Source organism: Lactuca virosa, chromosome 3 (assembly GCF_052849685.1).
Source record: "Lactuca virosa cultivar CGN04683 chromosome 3, Lactuca_virosa_CGN04683_v6, whole genome shotgun sequence".
In the NCBI taxonomy this organism is placed as follows: domain Eukaryota; kingdom Viridiplantae; phylum Streptophyta; class Magnoliopsida; order Asterales; family Asteraceae; genus Lactuca; species Lactuca virosa.
The window spans coordinates 354,062,584-354,084,616 of NC_136428.1; positions in this window are offsets into that span (position 1 = coordinate 354,062,584).

Here is a 22,033-nt window from a genome sequence, read left to right on the forward strand (position 1 = left end):
ATCGCCTTTTCTTTGTGAATCTCTTCTATTGGTTGAGTTTTAGGGTTTTTGATGAGATATTAAGTTGGAAATATGAGCTATGGGCTAGATCTGAGGTTGTAACTTCAGATCTGGACCCTCCTTGGATTCTATAAGCATAAAGTCTCAGTTTTGGTCATGATTAAGGTCCCTCTTGAGCATGAAGTTCCATTAAGAACTTAAAATAGGCATTTAGAGCCTTTATAGCCATGCATGCACGTAAAGTTTGCAACTTTACGTGATAAGCATGCCCTAGAAGCTTGGATCTGTGATTCGGAACCGCTGCATGGCTCAAAACAAGTCTGTATGGAAAAAGGACTGAATGGACTCGGCGAGTCGCAAGGTTCACTCGACGAGTCACATGAAGATGGCCGTGGTCTCGACGAGTTGGATGAACAACTCGGCGAGTCCGATGAAGATTACCATAAAACTCGGCGAGTTGAAGAACAACTCGACGAGTCGGATGAGTTTTCCCCAAGTTATAAATGTGTGTGTGTCCGTCGTGTGCAAAAAGGAAAACTAGACGGGTAGCCTTAGAGTGGGTCGAGAATCGGGGAAACTCGACGAGTCACCTCAATGACTCGACGAGTGGGATAGTGCTTCAAGGAACTCGACGAGTAGCTGAGGGTACTCGGCGAGTAAGGTCAACATGGACTGTTGACCTTGACTGAGGACTTTGACTTTGACCAGGGGTTGACTAGTGGGTTATAGAGTACCTTATAAGGTTAAGGACTTATGAGTATATTGTGCTATGATATTAGGTGGTGGAGCCTGTGCCAAGTGATTCGAGAGTTGGGTTTTATCTTCCGGGTCGACATTTGCGAGGTGAGTTATCCTCACTATACTAAGGGGTCTAAGGCACCAAGGCCGGCCCAGTGGATATGTTATCCTAGCAGTGTTAGATGTTGGGTATGAGTTAGTGTTGCATGCTAGTGGTTATGCCAGTTAGGTAGATCTGTAGGACTACCTGTGATGTTATATGATTATTGCATGCTCAGTGGTTATGTTATGTTATGTGATTGTTATATGGGATGGGTTGAGGTTGTACTGCTTCGTGCGGTAGCCAACAAACCCTAGGAGCATTCCAGTTACGGGCCAAGGGAGACTCGTACTATGGGCTCGGGAGCATTCCAGTTATGGGCTAATGGAGACTCGTACTGTCGGCTCGGGAGCATTCCAGTTACGGGCTAAGGGAGACTCGTACTGTGGGCTCGGGAGCATTCCAGTTATGGGCTGAGGGAGACTCGTACTGTGGGCTCTGGGGTATTACAGTCTGTAGGGCTGTGGACCCGTTATGTGCTGTTCTGTTCAGTTTTGCTATGATATGTTATTGCTGACATGGTTATGTGGACTGTATGTGTATCGGTATTTTGGGGGTAACTCACTAAGCTTTCGGGCTTACAGTTTCAGTTTATTGTTTCAGGTACATCAGGGGATCGTGGCAAGGCGAAGGCATGATCGTACAGCTCCTCCTGTTATGTTTATGTTTCTGGGAGTACTCTGATAGAATGTATTTTGAAAACAAAGTTGTAATGTTTTGATGAACTTGACATGTTTTGAAAGTTTAAATTTGTTCGAAATTTTTGGGTGTTACAAGTTGGTATCAGAGCAATATCATTGCTATGTCTAAAACTCTTTAGACAATCTACAATTCCATTCATGATAGTCTTAATTCACTACTTACTTCCAAAAGTATGATCGACTGTGGAATTTGAATAATCATATTATTCTGGAAGTAAAACATGCAAAAAATGAAATACAAAAATAAACAATTGACAAAAGGTAGTAAACAAAATCATAAATAATTCTCTATTATTCAATCACTAAAAGTCAATTACATTTACTTTGTTACAAGTTTCAAACTAGCTATCTAACTACTAAAACTAATATCATCTCTCAGACCAATGCTCCTGGCATGTTGAATGTGTTTAGCCCTAGTTAGACCCTTTGTAAGTGGATCTGCAGGATTCTCTTCAGATGATATTCTCTTCACAATGATATGCCTTTCTTCCACTCTATGTCTGATGAAATGGTACCTTTTGTCAACATATGTTGATCTTCCATGATCTCTTGGTTCCTTTGTCAAGTAACCACCCCTTCATTATCACATAAAAGTTCCATTGACTCCTTAATGGTTGGAACAACTCCAAGATCTCCGATGAAGTTCTTCAACCAAATTGCTTCCTTCAATGCTTCACTTGCCGCTATGTACTATGATTCACATGTAGAATTAGCCACCGTCTCTTGCTTGGAACTTTTCCAAGTAACAACTTCTCCATTTAAAGCAAACACCCAGCCAGAATGAGAACAAAAGTTGTCTCTATCTTTCTCATAGCTGACGTCACTATACCCAGTTACTCTCAATGTATCACTGCCACCAAGTGGCACAACTGGAAATTTTCAAGTCTAGAAACCAAGCGAAAGGAGTCCCTTACATGTAATATTCGTATCTATGCTAATATTATATGTTGGTACTGTAATGTTTTTGAGAATTATATTACCCTAAAGTGTCCTAAGTTGATTAAAACACTAAGAAGTTTAAGTTATGTCAAAAATGATCACATAAACAAGCATATTGAGAATCCTACACACCTAGACCACAAATTCTTCCCTAGAAACACACTTTGACCGTGAACTACCCTTTAGGGATCATATTGGCCATGAACACACTCCAAGAGCCACATTGGCCGTAAAACACCATAAGGGGAAGCATCTTAACCATAACCACCATCCTAGGCAAATCTTAGGCCGTAACCCCCCCCCCCATGATACCTTTTTGGCCGTAAACTACCCTAGAGAACTCCCTTTTGAGCGTAAACCATGGTTTATGGTCCATTTGGACCGTGAACCCCTTTCAATTCAATGGTGTTCACGGTGGATGCAAGTTGTAATGCGTAGATATCCAATACAAACTCAGTTACTCATGCATTATCTAACAGTAACCAAAGTAAACATCTTATCATTCCCTTATCCCATATTAGGGATCCTGAACCCCATTTCCCCATTTCACAACTCACATTTGCATTCTGTAAACCACGAAAACACTCTCAAGGTTTCATCCAAGTTCAAGAACCAATTCCTTCATCAACCCTCCTAAGTTCTTGTAAGTGTTTATGTCTAGTAAGAGTTTCATACAATTAGCTATTTTAAACTCTAACTCACACATAAATTTATGTATTTATAATCTTATCCTAGCAAAAATTCTCAAGAGGATCACCCCACACTTCAAGTGTTCTAGGCTCTAACTCCTCCTCCCATCTTTTCATCCACACTATCTACTACCCAAGGTGAGCTTCATACACCTCTTTTTGATGTTTTCATGGTTTTGGGGGAGGATACAAGTCAAGTTCTTTGTTGAAATCATGAAATAATTGCTTGTTAGACATGTATGCCAAGTTATATATGTGTTATATCTTTGAAAACTCCATATGAAATCATTTCTTGAGTTCGAAATTGGGAAGATTTAAATGGTAAAACCATAATATACTAATGATGGAAAGAATCAAAACTAGTGTGTTTACAATATATGATATTACAAGTTTTATGTCAAAAACTCCAAAAGATTTCCTAAAGATTTGCTCAAAACCAAATTGATGAACAAATATTTGAAAGCGGTTAGAAAATGGAAATAACAATACCTTGGGGGACCATTTTCGGCCATATGAATATAAAAAGACTATTTTTGGTCTATAGGATAAATTTGGGGAATTATTGAATATCCCAATTTTTAAAGGACCAAAAGTGAAATTTTGGATAAACAAGGGCCTTTTTGAATATTTTCATAAATATAAGCCTAAAATGAACATTTTAGAAGGAATGGGCCATTTGTTTACACATTCACTAAGTTTTGGCTACTTATGACAACTTTTGGAAAATATGGGTCTTATTTGATACTTTATAAAAAGAAGGGGCCATTTTTGCCAATACCGATAATATTTGGTCATTTTTGATAAATATGATTCCAAATGGATTATCCTCAATAAACGAAAACGATAAATCTAGTCAACGAGTATAACTATTTTTATTTATTTAATAAATAATGCATTTTCACGATTTGCTAAAAAACCTGTTAGTATTCTAGTCAGACGAATCTCCACAGTACCTAAATATTTATATATTAGTGTACATCTAAAAGTGCTGTAAGGAGTTATAACCAGAGTCTTTTGGAGGGAGAATAGGAATTTGTGTATAGATCTATACAGGGTTGACACCACATACCTTCGCTGTTCGCTACAGCTAGACCGGCCAGTCTAGGGTGACAAATGTCTTTAAACAAACGCGGGCGCTTGAGAAATGGCTAGACAGGCATCTGTCATATTAGTATGGTTATAACGACTCACTTAGAATATAACAATGAATGGTTTAGAAATAAACATATGTTACACCTTTCGACTATAATAACGATTGTATGGATACCTTAAACGAAGTTTTACCACACAAGTATTAGGGTTTTAATACTACTATTTTATACATCAGAAAATATAGGATTTTCTGGGGAAAACGATTTTATACGATTTCGAAAACGATAAACTCACACTCACAAGCAACGATACTTGATTGAAAACAAGACTTACAACTATTTTGATAAGAAAATATTGGATTTTCTGGTTTTCCAACTAACACAGATTTTTATACAAAATGCTTATGAACTCACCAACATATTTTATGTTGACGCTTTTCAAACGACTTGTATTCTCAGGAAATCAGTAAGCAGGTTTGTGAGTCGCGGATGCTGAATTATTTTGATGTATTTTGGAACTTACTCGTCTATGTTTCTTTTGTGTAACTCAAAAACTTAAATATGATGTAAAACAATGTAAGTTTGTTATATTGATGTATGATGTTTGGATTTGCTATGTTTCATTTATATTCAGTTGTTATGATACACCACAATGAAGTCACCCGCCTCCGGATATTTCCGCCGCCTGGTCCGGGGGTGTGACAGATTGGTTTCAGAGCATTGTTTATAGTGAACTAGTATATCTAGCCATATAAGATATACAACTATAAATACAATGGGACTAAAACACACTATGATTAAAAGTAAACATACTTGCTAGAACCATATCATAACAGGAACAAAACAAAAGAACTTAAAGGTTGAACACTACAGTCTAACCTGGACAGTTATGTAATCATATCTGGGATAAATAGCCTGATCAACTATATTTATTTGAGATATGACCAACATGTGTTTGGGAGTGGTAGTGGTCTTGCAACAAGTCTAAAACTTCTTAACTCGTTATTCCAAAAGTTTTAAGAACCAAACATAAAAAATTAAAATACTATAGGAGTATTTTGTCACTTCAAAATTTTCTACACTCTTCTTATGCCTTATTCCCGTACAGACGACATGGCAGAATTTCATTTGCCAGGCGATCCCTATTTCCCTAATCAGGGAAATGGAGGGTGGATCGAGGAATACCCCGAGGAAGGACCCATGGAAGAACTCGAGGAAGATGACATCAATGAAGAAGAAGAATAAGAGGATGATGGGTCGGACGCCGAGTCCGAAGTCATCGACCCTCCTTACGTCGACAGGGTGCCTCCACATCGTCTGGGCCCCTATGGTCATATGCCTCCATGGGCTCATGACATCGAGAGATGGAAAAGGCATCAACAACAACCACCTCCTTATGGGATGGAGCAAAGATTCTACGACCTTCGTTAGGGAGGACCCGCTGACCGCACTCTTCCGGTCGTGGTCCGAATAATCGGAAACATCGACGATCAGGCTCAAGTGACAGCCGATCAGATGGCGCAAATAAGAGCTGCCTTAGAACAAGCTAATGCTCGCATCCAGGACCTTGAAAGGAGCTATGTCCCCATGGAGCGGTTGATTGAATACCTTACCGCTGCACGAGCTGAGGTGAGATAATATTAGGTGCGACATGCTACTATGGAGGAGAGGGTGTGTATCGCTGAGCGTCGACTAGCTGAGCTTCAGGGTGCATCCTCGTCGTCAGCCGCACCATCGAATGCTACTCACCGCAAGTAGAACCCGTTTCACTCAATGTCGTTAACCATAAAACTCTCTTTTGCTTATGAATTTAGAAGTAACTCTAAAAACTAAGTAACCACCCTCCTCATTGAATCTATGTACTAGCAGACTTTGTTTTCTCTGTGTACCAAATGCCTTTAGAAGGCAAATTTTCATGGGTGTACTAAGAAATTATTATTAATGCCACCGTTCTGTATTTTTTGTCAGACGTGTTTGATATGTTCTCTAATATCGGGTTGGGTTGCGTAAGCAAACCACCGCGATCTCTAAACAATCACCGATATCTGAAACCATTGTGTACTCATTATCCTTCTGTTCCATGACAGAAAGATGCCGAGGAGACCAATCCGTAAGAATAACAACACAACACCACCGCCGCTGGCTATGTCGGATATGAAAACTGCTGCATTCCAAGCGGCAGTTTCAGCTGCGGTGACAGAAGCCCTTGCCCACATACAAACTGGAAACAACGGTGGTGGCCAAGGGACGGGAAGCTCCCACCAAGGGATGAATCAAGGGCCTGCAAAGATCTGCTCCTACAAGGACTTTTCCAACGCAAGACCCCGTACCTTCAACGGGACTGGAGGAGTCCTATCCTTGAAGCGATGGATCGAGAAGGTTAAGTCAGTATTCAAGATTTGCGAATGTCCGGAAGGGAGTAAAGTGAAATTTGCGGCCTGTACATTCATCGACCAAGCCTTGTCATGGTGGAACGGTCACATTGAGGCCATGACACTTCCCGTTGTGAACGCCATGTCCTGGGAAGAACTAAAGCAGATGCTAATCGTTGAGTACTGCCCCCGAGGGGAGATACAAAAGCTCGAGCAAGAATTGTGGAACCTTACGGTGTAGAACTCGGACATTGACGCGTACATCTCGAGATTTGGCAAACTAGCTCTCTTGTGTCCTGGTATGATTATGTCTGAGGGAAATAAAGTCGAACGATTCATCTGGGGGTTGACGCCTCCCATTCAAGGTAACGTGATTGCCTCGAAACCCGAGACCTATGACAATGCAAAGTGCCTGGCCAAGAAGCTTTATGATCACAACGACAAGAAGAGTACCAAAGTGAACGAGGGAGAAAACAAGCAAGAGAGAGGAAGCAAGAAAAATTGGGAGAAAAAGCGGAAAAGGGGACAGAAAACACGGTCGTCCTAGAAATCACAAACAGTAGCAGTTCATTACGTTGCCGCTCCAGTCACACCAGCTCCACCAGCCCCAGCCTCAACCACAACAACTCCAGCTCAGTCATACGTGGGTTCCAATCCCAAGTGTGACAAGTGTAATTACCACCATTTCGGGGCATGCAAGGACTTCCACTGCACCAAATGCAATCGAAAAGGACACACTGTCCGATATTGCAGAACGCCCCCACAACAGAACAAACAACCCACTGACAACAACGCCGGAGCCAGCCGTGCATGTTACAGATGCGGAGAGACCGGCCACTTCAAACGCAACTGCCCCAAGAACAACAATCAGAATGCAGGAAGAGTCCTAGCCATGGGACAGGGAGACGCAGTGCAAGATCCAACTGTGGTGACTAGTACATTTCCCCTCAACAACTCTTATGTGTGCATCTTATTTGATAGTGGTGCTGAGCGGAGCTTTGTAAGTCACAAATTCAAACACCTACTCAATCAAAATCCCCACAAATTGTCACACCCCCGAAACCAGACGGCGGAAACGTCCGAGGGCTCGCGTGACTTAAATTGAATATCATCACAATGAATATACATGAATCATAACATAAACATCACCATGCATCAATACATTACAACTGTTATTGTTCACATCCAGTACATTGTTTTAAATATTACACATCCACAACCCTAAATTGTTTGAGAGTTTTCAAAACATAATATCCTAACATACTTGATATTACCCTTCAGCTTACCTGTTACCTGAGAATACAAGTTATTTTGAAAAACGTCAACATATGAAATGTTGGTGAGTTCATAAGCAAGGTTGTGATAAAAATGATTTGTGTAGTTTGTAAAACCCAGAAAATCCGATATTTTCTGAAAGGCAATAGTTTATCAAAGTGTGAAGATCCATAAGTTGATGCATGAATGATTTCAAAACGTGTATATAAAAGGGAGTTTTATATTATAGTTATAGAAATTGCAAGCGAGTGGTGTTGATTTCCTCGAAAAACCCGATGTTTTTCGATAACGCGAAATATACTTGTTTACGAATTGCTACACCGCCACAACAAATGATTTTTGATTACTCTTCCTTGATTACTCGGGTGGTGTCGGATATTATCAAATTTTTGTGAGTCGTTGTAACCATGCATGGTAATGACTGGTTATAACTACCAACTACGAACGACCCATAGAGGTGTCGTCCGTTATTACTCACTTAATCCAAACCACCTTGATTACTACTGATTAACGACCTGAATTTGTTTACTTTGATTACACATAAGCCTAGCAAACGAGGAGAAGAGGAATACAAAGTCCTGCTACTTCCGTGAGTTATTTTAGGCTGTTGGGTATACGAAGGACACGATGGCCCATTTCGCATTTGATTACTTGGACCTTACTAGCAATGCTAATGGGCCACTAAGGCCCAATGGCACTTAAAAGCCATTGAAGGTCCCTTTAATATGGAATTGGGTCATAGAAGGCCCAATAACATTGGTTACCATTATCCCTTGGGCCCAACGGTCATGTTAATGGATCACAAAGGTCCAACTAGCATGATTGGAACTTTCAAGCCCAAAGTTTGAATGTTTACTTGTTTTAGGTATTGCATAATTATTGGAATGTTTGATTGAACGATTGTTATTTTTGGATCGGCACGAGACCGTTCGGTTGTTTATAATGATGTTTTTAAAAATATAGGTATATTCTTCATTATGTTTTCGTAAGTTGTAAATTTGTATTCTTTTGACTCAAATATCTTAAAATAAAATAATTGATTCAAAATATTGGTTTGACCTTTTCAGCCCTTCTTTAATAAAAATAACAATTTTAGTCCTTTGTACAAAAGAAAAGACATTTTAAACCCTTAGACCATTTTCTTGACACTTTTGAATCATAGACTTGTTCAAATGATATTTTTAGCTTAAAACTTATTCTTTGGCAGTTTCAGACCTTCCAGCAAAGTGTTTTCCGGTTAAAGTCCAAACTTTTCGCAATTTTTACAACTTTGGCCCAAAATCCAAAAACTTTACATCTTTGATCCTTTTTGGAAAAAAAAAGCATTTTAACCCTTGAAATAGTTTTGTTTAACTTTTTATCCCCTATTTTGAAGAATTTACCATTTCAGCCCTTTGAAAGTGATGATTTTCGCAACTTTGGGCTTAATGGGCCGAAAAGCCCAATGATTAGCCCATTAAGCTAATATTTACATTTCAAGTCCTTTGAAGAGCATAATATTCATAAAAACATTTGTTTTAACTGATTTGACTCTTTTGACCCTTAAGAAAACCGTGAATGGCAATTTTTAACTCAACTTTTGTTTATTTGACAATTTAAGCCCAAAAGTTAGTTTTATGTTACAATATGTTTATCATAATCTTGGAGGGTAATTTTCATGACTTGTATAGTGTAATATACCTTAGTTCTTGTTTGTTTTCTTACTCATGCCATAGATCTCGAGTTTTCTTCCCTTTTTGTTTACATATTCAACACATAAGCACATAAAATCACACATACATGCATAAAATCATACATAGCATACACATACACATAGATCTACACATTTTACTTGTATTCTCCCCCATACAACTTGTGAAAACCGAAAAGAGAGGGGTATGAACTCACCTTGAGTTTGTAGATTCTGTTTAGAAGAAAAATGGAAGAAGTTTGATGCAAATCTCGGCCTAACAAGCTTCTTGGTGGATCTTTGGCTTAGATGTGTTCTAAGATGCAAGATCACGAGTTTGAATAGATTTAGAAGAGATTTTTGATGAAATGAAGTAGCTAGATCATGAATTTAATCATCAACTTACCTTAGATGATGACTCATAGGGAGAATCCTACTTGAAAGCTCCTAGATCTCGAAATTTTTGATGATGAAGAAGGAAGAGTGTTCTTTGAGAGTGTTTGAGTGAATTGTGTGAGTGTTTGTCTTTCCCTTTGTGGTTCTCGGCCGAAGAAGAAAAGAGAGAGGAGAAGAGAGTGTGAAGTGATGGATACTTGGAAATATGGGAAGGGTGCATGGATACCCCATGTACAATTGTGAGGTGGCAAGTAAAAAGTCAACTCTACTCCCCCATTTGTGTAGTTGGGCCGAGAGAAGGAGAAGAAGAAAAGAAATTTCGGCTTTTTGTGCTTAAGTCCATATTCTTGGCCCAAATAGATGATTTTTGGTCCAATTGGTCTTTGGAGAGGGTTCATGGCCCAAAATAAGTCAAAAATGAGTTTTATGGCCCATTAGGGCTAATTAGATTTGTTATGGCCCAATGAGGCCCATTAAAGATAACCTAGTTCATTTTAGGCTTATAAGGCCCAAAAAATTTAGTTTCATGAAAAAGGGTCCAATTAGGGTCCATTTAAGAGTTCTAAGCACAAAATAGTCAATTTGGAAGCTTATCGGTCCATTAGGCCCAATAAGAAATCCTAGTCCAAAATGGACTTAAGCCGGGATTTCTAGGGTTTCCAATTCCTTGTTGACTATTTGCAGTGCTTGTATAAAGTGTTTTGATGGAAGTTTGTTGTTATTGAATAAGCACCATACATGCTTTCACCTTTTGGTTTGCAATCGTTATCATTGTTGTTGTTACAAAGCATCAAAATTCCTAGTTGTGACATCATCCCCCCGTTAGAGGGAATTTCGTCCCGAAATTCTTTTGAAAGCTAGATTTGAGAATGTGAGAATAAGTGTGGGTACTTCTGTTTCATCTGGTCTTCGCGTTCCCATGTGCATTCTGGCCCACGCTTCGCGTTCCACCGTACTTTCACAATTAGAATGCGACTTTGCTTAGTACGCTTCACCTCCCTGTCCATGATTTCGACTGGTTCTTCGATGAACAGGAGATTCTCGTTGATTTCGATCTCTTCTAATGGAATGACGAGAGTTTCGTCGGATAAGCATTTTTTTAAATTGGAAACATGGAACACGGGGTGTACACTGCTGAGCTCAGCGGGTAGCTGCAGTCTATAAGCCACTGGACCGATTCGGGCAAGAATCTCGAAGGGTCCAATGTATCGAGGGTTTAGTTTTCCCCGTTTCCCAAAACGAATCACCCCTTTCCAGGGAGAGACCTTTAATAACACCCTATCCCCGACTCTAAATTCCAAGGGCTTTCACCGCTTATCGGCGTAGCTCTTTTGTCTGTCTCGTGATGATTGCAGTCGGGCTCTGATCTGAATTATCTTCTCGGTCGTTTCGCGTATGACTTCCGGTCCTGTTAATGCATTGTCTGATGTTTGTCCTCTTGCTAACTGAGTGTCCCCTACCTCAGCCCAACATAACGGTGATCTACATTTACGCCCATACAATGCCTCGAAAGGAGCGACTTTGATGCTCGAGTGATAACTGTTGTTGTATGAGAATTCAACAAAAGGCAAGTGGGTATCCCACGAATTTCCAAAGTCTATCACACATGCGCGAAGCATTTCTTCAAGGGTTTGAATGGTTCATTTGCTTTGACCATCCCTTTGTGGGTGGTAGGCAGTGCTCATGTCAAGTTGTGTTCCCAGAGCTTTCTGAAGGGATTGCCAAAAGCGTGAAGTAAACCTACTATCTGTATTTGAGATGATAGATATTGGCACTCCGTGGAGTCTCACGATTTCCTTGATATAGGTCCTTGTCAGACGTTCCATCTTGTATGATTCTTTTATTGGCAGGAAATGAGCGGATTTTGTCAATCTATCAACTATTACCCATATGGTATCCAAACCATCAGTCGTCTTGGGTAGCTTGGTCACAAAGTCCATAGTAATCCTTTCCCATTTCCACTCGGGAATTACTGGTTGCTGTAGTAATCCCGAGGGCTTTTGATATTCCACTTTTACTTTAGCACATGTGAGGCACTTGCTAACGTAAGTGGCAATCTCTGCCTTCATGTTAGGCCACCAATAATGTTGCTTGACATCCAAGTACATTTTATCTGAACCTGGATGGATGGAGTATCGCGTCTTGTGGGCTTCATTCATGACTACTTCTCTGAATCCCCCAAGTTTAGGGACCCAAATGCGGTTCATGAAGTAATATGCTCCGTCCTCCTTCACTTCGAAATTCTTTTCCATTCCACGTAGCGCTTCGCTCGTCCTGTTTTCTGCCTTCATGGCATCCGACTGGGCTGCTCTGATTTGCGTGGTCAGGAGGGATTGGATGGTTATTGAGAGAGTCTTCAAATGACGATTCGAGTAATCCTTCTGACTCAAGGCATCAGCTACTACGTTAGCTTTACCTGGGTGGTACTTGATTTCGCACTCGTAATCGTTCAGCAATTCAACCAATCTTCGTTGCCTCATGTTTAACTCCTTTTGATTTAAGATGTGCCGGAGACTCTTGTGGTCGGTGAAAATGGTGCACTTGGTACCATAAAGGTAGTGCCTCCAAATTTTCAGGGTGAAGACAACAGCTCCTAGTTCCAAGTCATGGGTGGTATAATTCACTTGATGTGTCTTTAGTTGTCGGGACGTATAAGCTATCACCTTTCCACGCTGCATGAGTACACAGCCCAAACCCTGATTCGACGTATCACAGTAAACTACAAAGTCTTTTGTTCCTTCCGGTAGTGATAGCACCGGCGCACTGTAGAGTGCTTGCTTCAGAGTTTGGAATGCAGCTTCTTGCTTATCTGTCCATTCGAAGGGTACACCCTTTTGTGTAAGCAAGGTAAGTGGCTTGGCTGTTTTGGAAAAGTTCTGAATGAATCTCCTGTAGTAGCCTGCGAGGGCTAAAAATTGGCGAATTTATGTGGGTGTTGTTGGGATCGCCCATCCTTCAATGGCTTTGACCTTAGAAGGATCCACATGTATCCCTTCTTGACTAACAACATGACCTAAAAAGTTCACACTACAGAGCCAAAACTCACACTTAGAGAGTTTTGCGTATAACTTTTCGGTTCGCAGGGTTTCCAGGATTTGTCGGAGATGTCGGCCGTGTTCTTCTTCGCTTCGAGAATAGACGAGGATATCGTCGATGAAAACGATGACAAAGTTGTCAAGGAATGGTCGGCAGATTCGATTCACTAGGTCCATGAATGCGGCAGGGGCATTCGTTAGACCGAAGGGCATTACGACAAATTCATAATGTCCATAACGAGTTCGGAAGGCGGTTTTGGGGATATCCTCCTCCCGGACTTTGAGTTGGTGGTATCCAGATCGCAGATCTATCTTAGAGAAGTAACTTGCTCCTTGGAGCTGGTCGAATAGATCGTCGATTCGCGGAAGTGGACAACGAATTTTGATAGTGAGCTTGTTAAGTTCCCTATAGTCAATACACATCCTAAAGGTACCATCTTTCTTCTTAACAAAGAGAACCGGAGCTCCCCAAGGTGGGAAGCTGGGTCGGATGAATCCTTTGTCCAAAAGCTCGCTGAGTTGACTGGACAACTCTTGCATCTCCGCAGGAGCCAATCTGTAGGGCGATTTGGCGATGGGAGTAGCTCCTGGCACTAGATCGATTAAGAACTCGACTTGTCTTTCTGGGGGTATCCCTGGAAGATCCTCCGGAAAGACATCCGGGAAATTGCAAGCCACAGGGATGTTTCGAATATTGACCTCTTCTTTGGACTTATCCACTATATGAGCTAGAAACGTCAAGTCCTTCTTTCGTAGATACTCCTATGCATTAATGCACGAGATAAGACAAAGGTTCGTGTTGGGTTTGTCTCCGTATATAATTAGGGTTTCGTGATTTGGGAGGCGAAGGCGAACGGCCTTCTCGTGACACATAATTTCAGCATGGTGGGGGCTTAACCAATCCATGTCGATAATCACATCAAAACTCCTAATGGAAACAGGCATTAAGTTTATTTGAAAGACGTGATGGTTCAAGGTCAGGGTACATCCGATGTAGATTTCTCCAGTGGATTCTGTTTTCCCATTAGCCATTTCCACCGCAAAGGTTTCATTAAGCTTCTGGGGTTGTTGTTTTAACAAGTGTTTGAATTTATTACTCATAAAACTTCGTTCTGCCCCAGTATCAAATACGATGCATGGATAAGTGTGGTTTAGGAGAAACGTATCGGTAACAACAGCGGGATCCTGAACCGCTTCTCCTTGAACCATAGCTAGCACCCTTCCTGTTCCTCCGTTCCCAGGGTTGTTGATGTTGGGGCAGTTTTGACGGATATGCCCAGTCTTTCCACATCCATAGCAGGTGGGGCTTGATCCTGCATTATTGCCGCTGTTGTTGGTGTTGCTGTTGTTGCGGTTGTTGTTGTTGTTGTTTCCTTGTTGTTGGCTCTGGGGAGGATAGGTCCTGCAATACCTTTCCGTGTGACCCTTCGGATTGCAACTGGTACAATGCATCTCCCTGCATTCACCATTATGATGGAGACTGCACTTGTTGCACTTTGGGAGATTCCCAGAATACTGCCTAGGGGCACTTGGATTAGCTGAAGCTGGAGCATGTGGTGTGGAGGGTACTTGGGTGGTTGGAGCATTGACTGTCACTGTCTGTTGCTTCTTTGACGACTCTGAGCCTTGTCGCCCTTTTCTTTTGTTGTTCTTTCCTTTCTTGTTGTCACTCTCCTTCTTGCTCTCAGTTTCCACTGGCTTCTCGCCCTTCTTGTTGTTGTGATCGTATAGTTTCTTGGCCAACCTCTTGGCACTGTCGAATGTTTCAGGGTTTGCAGCTATTACATTTCCTTGAATTGTGGAGGTCAATCCCCAGATGAATCGTTCGATTTTCTTTCCCTCTAAAGTAATCATGCCAGGGCACAACAATGACAGCTCGCTAAACCTTGATATGTATGCATCTATGTCGGAGTTTCGGAAAGTGAGATTCCATAACTCTTGCTCCATTTTCTGAATTTCGCCTCGCGGGCAGTACTCAGCCATCAGCATTTCTTTCAACTCCGCCCACGGCATAGCGTTGGCTACGGGGAGAGTCATGGCATCTACATGTCTATTCCACCGAGTGAGAGCTTGGTCAACGAATGTGCGTGCGACGAACTTCACTTTCACCTCCTCGGGGCATTCACATATCTCAAATACTGATTCCACCTTTTCCATCCATCTCTTTAGGGTTATCATTCCACCCGTGCCATTCAAGGTTCGTGGCTTGGCGTTGGTGAAGTCCTTGTAGGAGCATGTCTTGGTAGGTCCTTGATTTATTCCGTTGTTCGAACTTCCAGCCCCTTGTCCATTGACTCCACCATTGTTCCCTTGGTGGATTTGCGCCATGGCTGTAGTAACCGTAGCAGATACAGCTGCTTGGAATGCAGCTGAGTTGACTTCAGGTGGGGTTGGTCCAGGGTTTCCACGGGTTGGTCGTTGGGTGTAAGGGCAAATAGTGTTGTAATTAGTCGAAGGGTTTCATGTCTTCGAATGTACTGAGTCTTCGTATCTTATGTAATCTATTTTACTAGGGCATTATATTCAAAGCTTAACGCATAGTCCTTAGTATATTTTTTTGTACGCTTTCCTCTCCTATAAATAGGAGTGTTTACTAGAGTCATAGATACGAGTCTTTACATAATTATCATTTGTACTCTGTAAAACTTGAGAGCGTAATAGAGCTGAAACAAGATCATATTTACATCTGTGTTCAAATCTCAAAATCCGACTTTGATCATTAAACTCTAATTCATTTCATACTCGATTCATTGTTTCATCAATTGGTATCAGAGCAGGAATCATATCTCTGATCTGATTTTCATCTTTTCAAAAGTTTTTAAATCAACTTTTTGGTTTAAGAAATTCTGCACTTTTTGAAAGTGAAAAATTCATTGGATCTAAGTTTGTGATTCGATTCTGCACTTGAATCATTGAATCGAGTGTTCTACTAGTGATTCTGATTTGAATCATATAGTTTGTTGTCAAATTCTCAAAGTTTCTTCAAAAATTCTCAAGGATTTATTCCGTACATCAATGACGTCTTTCAATCTTAATTCCGTGACTTCATTTTCTCATCTTCTAGGATCATCCACCAAAATTCCTATGCTAATCCCTGAGTATTACGATCAATAGGCTGATCGTATGCAGGATTATCTCAACGGATTGGATGAAGAACTGTGGAATTGCATTTTTGGTAATCTCAATCCACCAATGAATGTTCAACCAATTGGATCATCTTCTAGAAGTTTCGAAGTTGAGAATCAGTCTGATCGTCTGAAAAAGCTAGAGAAGAGATGCATAAGAGAGCTAAGAGGTGCTTTGCCTCCAGTTGTTTACAACTATGTGAGAAGTTGTACAACTGCAAAGGAGATCTGGAACATTCTTAAGGAGAAATTTCAGGGGAGTGAGAAGACAAAAGTTAACTCTGTGAAGCAATGCTTAGTGGAACTGAAGGACTTCAGACAGAAAGATGGTGAAACGATTGAAGTTTACTACGATCATCTTAATGAATTAATCTATCGATGCAATCGATATGGTATCACCAGATCAGCCATGGAGTTCAATTTAATTTTTGTTATGGGTCTTCGTAAGGAGTGGCGTAGTGTGAGCATGATGGTTAAGAATCAACAGAGCTTTGATACGTCAAATTTGAATGACTTGTACAATCAGCTGAAGTCTTATGAAAGCGAAGTGAACGAAATTGCTGAAGAATCGAAGGCAAGTTTGGGAGGTCCACTAGCTTTGGTTTCGAAGATCTCTGAAAGGGAAGCTGAGAAAGATGTTTCAGACGAAGACGAAGGGTTCATCATGAATTCATATGATGAGGCTATTGCTTTCTATTCAAACAATCGTGTGAAAAAGTTCTTCAAAAAGCCATTCAATCCGAAGGCAATGCCATCTGAGACAAAAGGGAATTTTATGAGTAAAAGTGCTGGGGATGAGAAGAAGAAGGAAGAAAAGAAAGATACGGAGTTTGTTGAGGGAAAAACAGAGAAGAAGTTAAAGGGAGATGCTCGGATTGATTGTCATTATTGCAACGAGGCTAATCATTTAGCTAATGATTGCATGCTGAGGAAGAAATATGAGAAAAAGAATAAGACGAAGGATGAAGCGTACTATGTGGAAAAGTTGGAGGAAGTGCGTGCGAAGGCAAAGAATCTTTCATTAGTTGCTCGTGGTGAACAAGAAGAAGATGGAACTTATCAAATTTGGTCATCTGGATCAGATGATGAGGAGATGCGAAATCCAACTCATGGAGCAATGTTTGCAAAGATGGAAGAAGAATCAGATGAGGAGACTTACGAAGTTCATGGGAGATGCTTCGTATCAAAACCCGCTGACAAATCTCCGATGACCACGAAGGTACGTAATATTCTTGAATCTTTCAATATTCCAGTACATGCTTATAATTCTGAATTAGTATCTTTCGATGAAACTGTTACTTATTTTGATTCAATTGTGGTATCTGCTAGCAATGAGGCTAAGAAGCTGTCTATGCAGTTGCTGGAGACACAGAAGAAACTAGATTCGAAAATTACTAAGATAGATTGTTTAGAACTTCAAATAACTAATATCATGGTTGATAGGGATCACTTGTCTAGTGAATCTAAACTGTTGTTAGCTCAGAGGAACATTTACTGTAATTCGGCTAAAAGATTGTATGGGAAATTAACTGAACTACATCATTCGTGCGAAATCAGTAAAGAACAACATAGAAAATTGCTGCCATTTTTAGCTTATGAAAGAGCTACGGTAGATAACATTTCGTATGACTGTGAAAAAGAAATAGCTGATTTTAACAAAGTTCCGAATGATAAGTATAGATATGGAATAGTCAAAGTAGATGAATGTCTTGATTCAACTGAATTGGTTAAAATTGTAAATGACACTTTGACTAAGTCTGAACAAATTCACATCTTCAAAAAGACTGAGAATTCAACATCTGATTCTCAATCTAATTTTGCTGATATTGAGGATAATTCTGATAATATTAGTGAAATCAGTGATATTGAGGATGTTGATTGTTCTCAGTTGTCTATTATAAATGTTGCATCATCATTTAAAGGAAAAGAAAAAGGTAAGGATTTGTTGGTTGAGATTGACACTGATCAACCCTCAACTTCGAAAGTTTGTGATGAGGACTTTGTGGAAGTCAGAGACAGCCTAACAGATGATAGTGATGATGAGAAAGAAGAGAAACAAACAAAGAAAAAGGAAGTTACAAAGGAAAAAGAAATTCCTCGTACAGTTGTTGACCAAGTGTATGGAGATACACAAAAGTTCGAAAAAGTGATGACTGAACAAGGTGCTCATTACCTAGAAGCGAATACGGTGGTTTACCCGATTTTCAAGTGTACTGATGATGTTGTTTTTCCAAACCAAGTCTTCGTAACTACTGGAAATGTTGAAAATATCAAACCCGAATTAAAGAAGTTAGTTGAGGAGGATAATTCAAAAACAACTGATGAAGGTTTTTTCGCAAATCAAAACACAGTTGAAAACAACTTAACAAAGAATTCGTATGTGTTTCAAAGACAAAAACCACAAAGCCAATGGGTTGAAAAATCAAAAATTGAACAAGAGAATACAAAACATGTTGAAAAGGAAAATGAAAAAGTTGTCAAACTAAACTCTAAGGAATTTAAAGATCAAATTGACAAATTTTTGAAGGAAAACAACATTTCAAAACGACAAGCAAGAAAGAAAATATTTTGGCAAAATGTTGAGTCTCAAAAGATGTCTGAATCACAATCAACCAAAAATGTTTTCAAAGCTAAAAATTCATCTTTTTCAACAAAAACCCAACATTCATCTCAATCAACTCATACAAGGTCTGAAGTGAATAAGCAATCAAAGTTTTCGAAAGTTTCTGACACTAACAAATCAAGAGCATTTTCAAATAAATCTAATTCAAATCCCAAAATTTGATTTTGTTCCTCAAAAACCAAATTTTCCTAATCATACGAAGAAACAAACACTAAAGGCTTCGCATGAAAAAGGCATAACTTCAAGGAAAAATATAGATCACTGGCTCGAAGGACGAGAAAAAGTTTATCAATCCAAAAAATACTTAGAAAAACAAATCAACGAAGCTTATGAAAAGTATGTCAATACTTCTTCGAATGGAAGTTCATCCTCAAAAGATTCGAACATCTCCATCAAAGCTTGGAGACCAGTCACAAAAGCGAAGACAGTTCAGTCACAAACTCAAAATGCGAAGGGTAAAGTCAGTGTACATCCGAAACCAACAAAAACTTATGTTTCGGTTCCTACAAATGATGATGAGGACATTATTGAAAGTCTCAAAACTAAAGTTTGTGACTGGGTCAAAAATTCTTCATTTAATTCCATGTTGAAATCTAATTTCCAAGGACCCAAAAAGTCTTGGGTACCTAAATTTTTCCACTGATTGTAGGTACTATGTGACGAGCAATATGATAACAAGTGGTACATTGATAGTGGTTGCTCTCGTCACATGACTGGGAAGAAGGAAAATTTACGAGATTTTCGAAGTCTCAAAAATGCTGGTGTAGTAAAATTTGGGAACAATAAAAAATGTCAAGTTAAAGGATATGAGAAGATCACAAATGGACAATTCACAGTGAATCGTGTTGCATATGTTGAAGGTCTCCAACATAACTTGATAAGTGTTTCTCAACTTGTTGTGGGCACTGGCAATCAAGTTCTCTTTAATGAAGAAGGAAGTATTATTTCGAATGTCAACACAAACGAAGTATTACTGAAATCAAAAAGGAAAGGTGACATGTTCACTATGGACATCAATCCTATTGTAGGCAAACCTGTTGTATGCCTTCTTTCGAAAGCCACATCTGATCTAAGCTGACTATGGCATCGAAGACTTTCACATCTCAACTTTCGAAACATCAATAAACTGGTGGTACAAGATCTGGTAAGAGGTTTACCTGTACTTAAATTTGATAATGATTCTTTATGTGCAGCTTGTGAAGTTGGCAAGCAACATAAACAAGGTCATCCAATTACGATAGATTCGAAAATTGTTGCACCTCTGGAGCTTTTACATATTGATTTGTGTGGTCCTTCGACTGTTTCAACTCTCAACAAGAAATTGTACATTTTAGTTATTGTTGATGATTTTTCCAGATTTACGTGGGTGTATTTTCTCAGGCTTAAATCCGGAGTTGAACAAATCATGATTGATTTTATCAAAAAGATGGAAACGACATTAAAGAAGATTGTTCGAAAAATCAAGAGTGATCATGGAACTGAATTTAAGAACAATGTTCTTGATTCATTTTTGGTGGACAAAGGGATTTCGCATAATTTTTCATCTCCTTACACACCACAACAAAATGGTGTTGTAGAACGAAGGAATCGCTCACTGTGCGAAGCAGCAAGAACCATGTTGGCATATGCGAATTTACCTCAATATCTTTGGGCTGAGGCAATATCCACTGCATGTTTTACTCAGAACAGATCTTTCATACACAGGCGTTTTAATATTACACTATACGAAATTCTGAATAATCGTAAACCTAATGTGAAATTCTTTCATGTTTTCGGATGTAGGTGCTTTATTATGAATCTCAAGGATCATCTTTCGAAATTTCAAGCAAAAGCTGATGAAGGGATTTTTCTTGGATATTCGCACAATTATGTCGCATATCGTCTGTTAAATAAGCGAACACGAAAAGTGGAAGAAACTTTCAATCTCACATTCGATGATTACTATGTTAAACAAAATGAGCATAAATTTGCAAATCATCCAATTTTACAAGATACACAAGTTGAAACTGAATCTTTACAAATGGATGATATTGATTATGATTTGATTTTTGGAATTTCAGATCATGCAGTCGATGCTGAAATTCATGCTCCTGATAATAACATACCCGAATTTGCGAAGTTTACTGATGAATCAACATCAACTCCTCAAGAAATAAACGAAAGTATACAAAACAATCCAATGGAGGGGGAGCACTTGGATTCGAATACATTAGATAATGACGAGCATTCTTTCAAGGGGGAGAAAGAAACATTAAATGATGATGTTGAGGGGGAGCATAATGTTGAGGGGGAGCATATAGAAAATATTGAATATAATAATGATTTTGTTGATGTTTGTTCGATTGCAGGTTCTGAGAATGATGATATATACGAAGATGCTCCTTTGGAATTTGATCCAGCATATCCACCAATGGAAAAATGGACAAGAGATCATCCGAAGGATCAAGTAATTGGGAATCCACAAGAGGGAGTTTTAACAAGAGCTCAAATTCGTGCAAAGAATGAGGTATTGAATACTCATCAAGAATTTTGCATGTTCAATGTTTTCATATCTAAAATTGAACCAAAAACAATTAAGGTTGCAATGGAACACTCAGATTGGGTTGTTGCAATGCAATCCGAATTGTCTGAATTCGAACGAAACAAGGTTTTGAGATTAATTCCTAAACGTGAAAATGTTTCGATTGTTGGGTTAAAATGGATTTTCAAAAATAAAACTGACAAAGATGGAAACATTGTTCGAAACAAAGCCAGACTTGTTGTTAAAGGATATTCACAACAAGAAGGAATCGACTATGAAGAAACTTTTGCCCCTGTCGCAAGACTCGAGGCTGTTCGAATATTTCTGGCTTATGCAGCTCATAAAGATTTTGATGTTTATCAAATGGACGTGAAGTGTGCATTCTTAAATGGAGAGCTTGAAGAGACTGTTTATGTGGAACAACCCCCAGGTTTTATTAACGAAGAATATCCAAATCGTGTTTATAATTTAGATAAGGCAGTTTATGGTTTAAAACAAGCACCAAGAGCATGGTATGCCACTCTTACTTCGTTTTTGAAACAATCTAAATTTAAACAAGGATCTGTTGACCCCACGTTATTTCGAAAGAAAGTTGGGAATCATCTAATGCTTGTTCAAATTTATGTTGATGATATTATTTTTGGCTCAACTGACCCTGCTTTGTCTAAAGAATTCGAAGATTTGATGAAAAGTAAGATCGAAATGAGCATGATGGGCAAAATCAATAATTTTCTTGGATTGAATATTCGTCAAAACAGA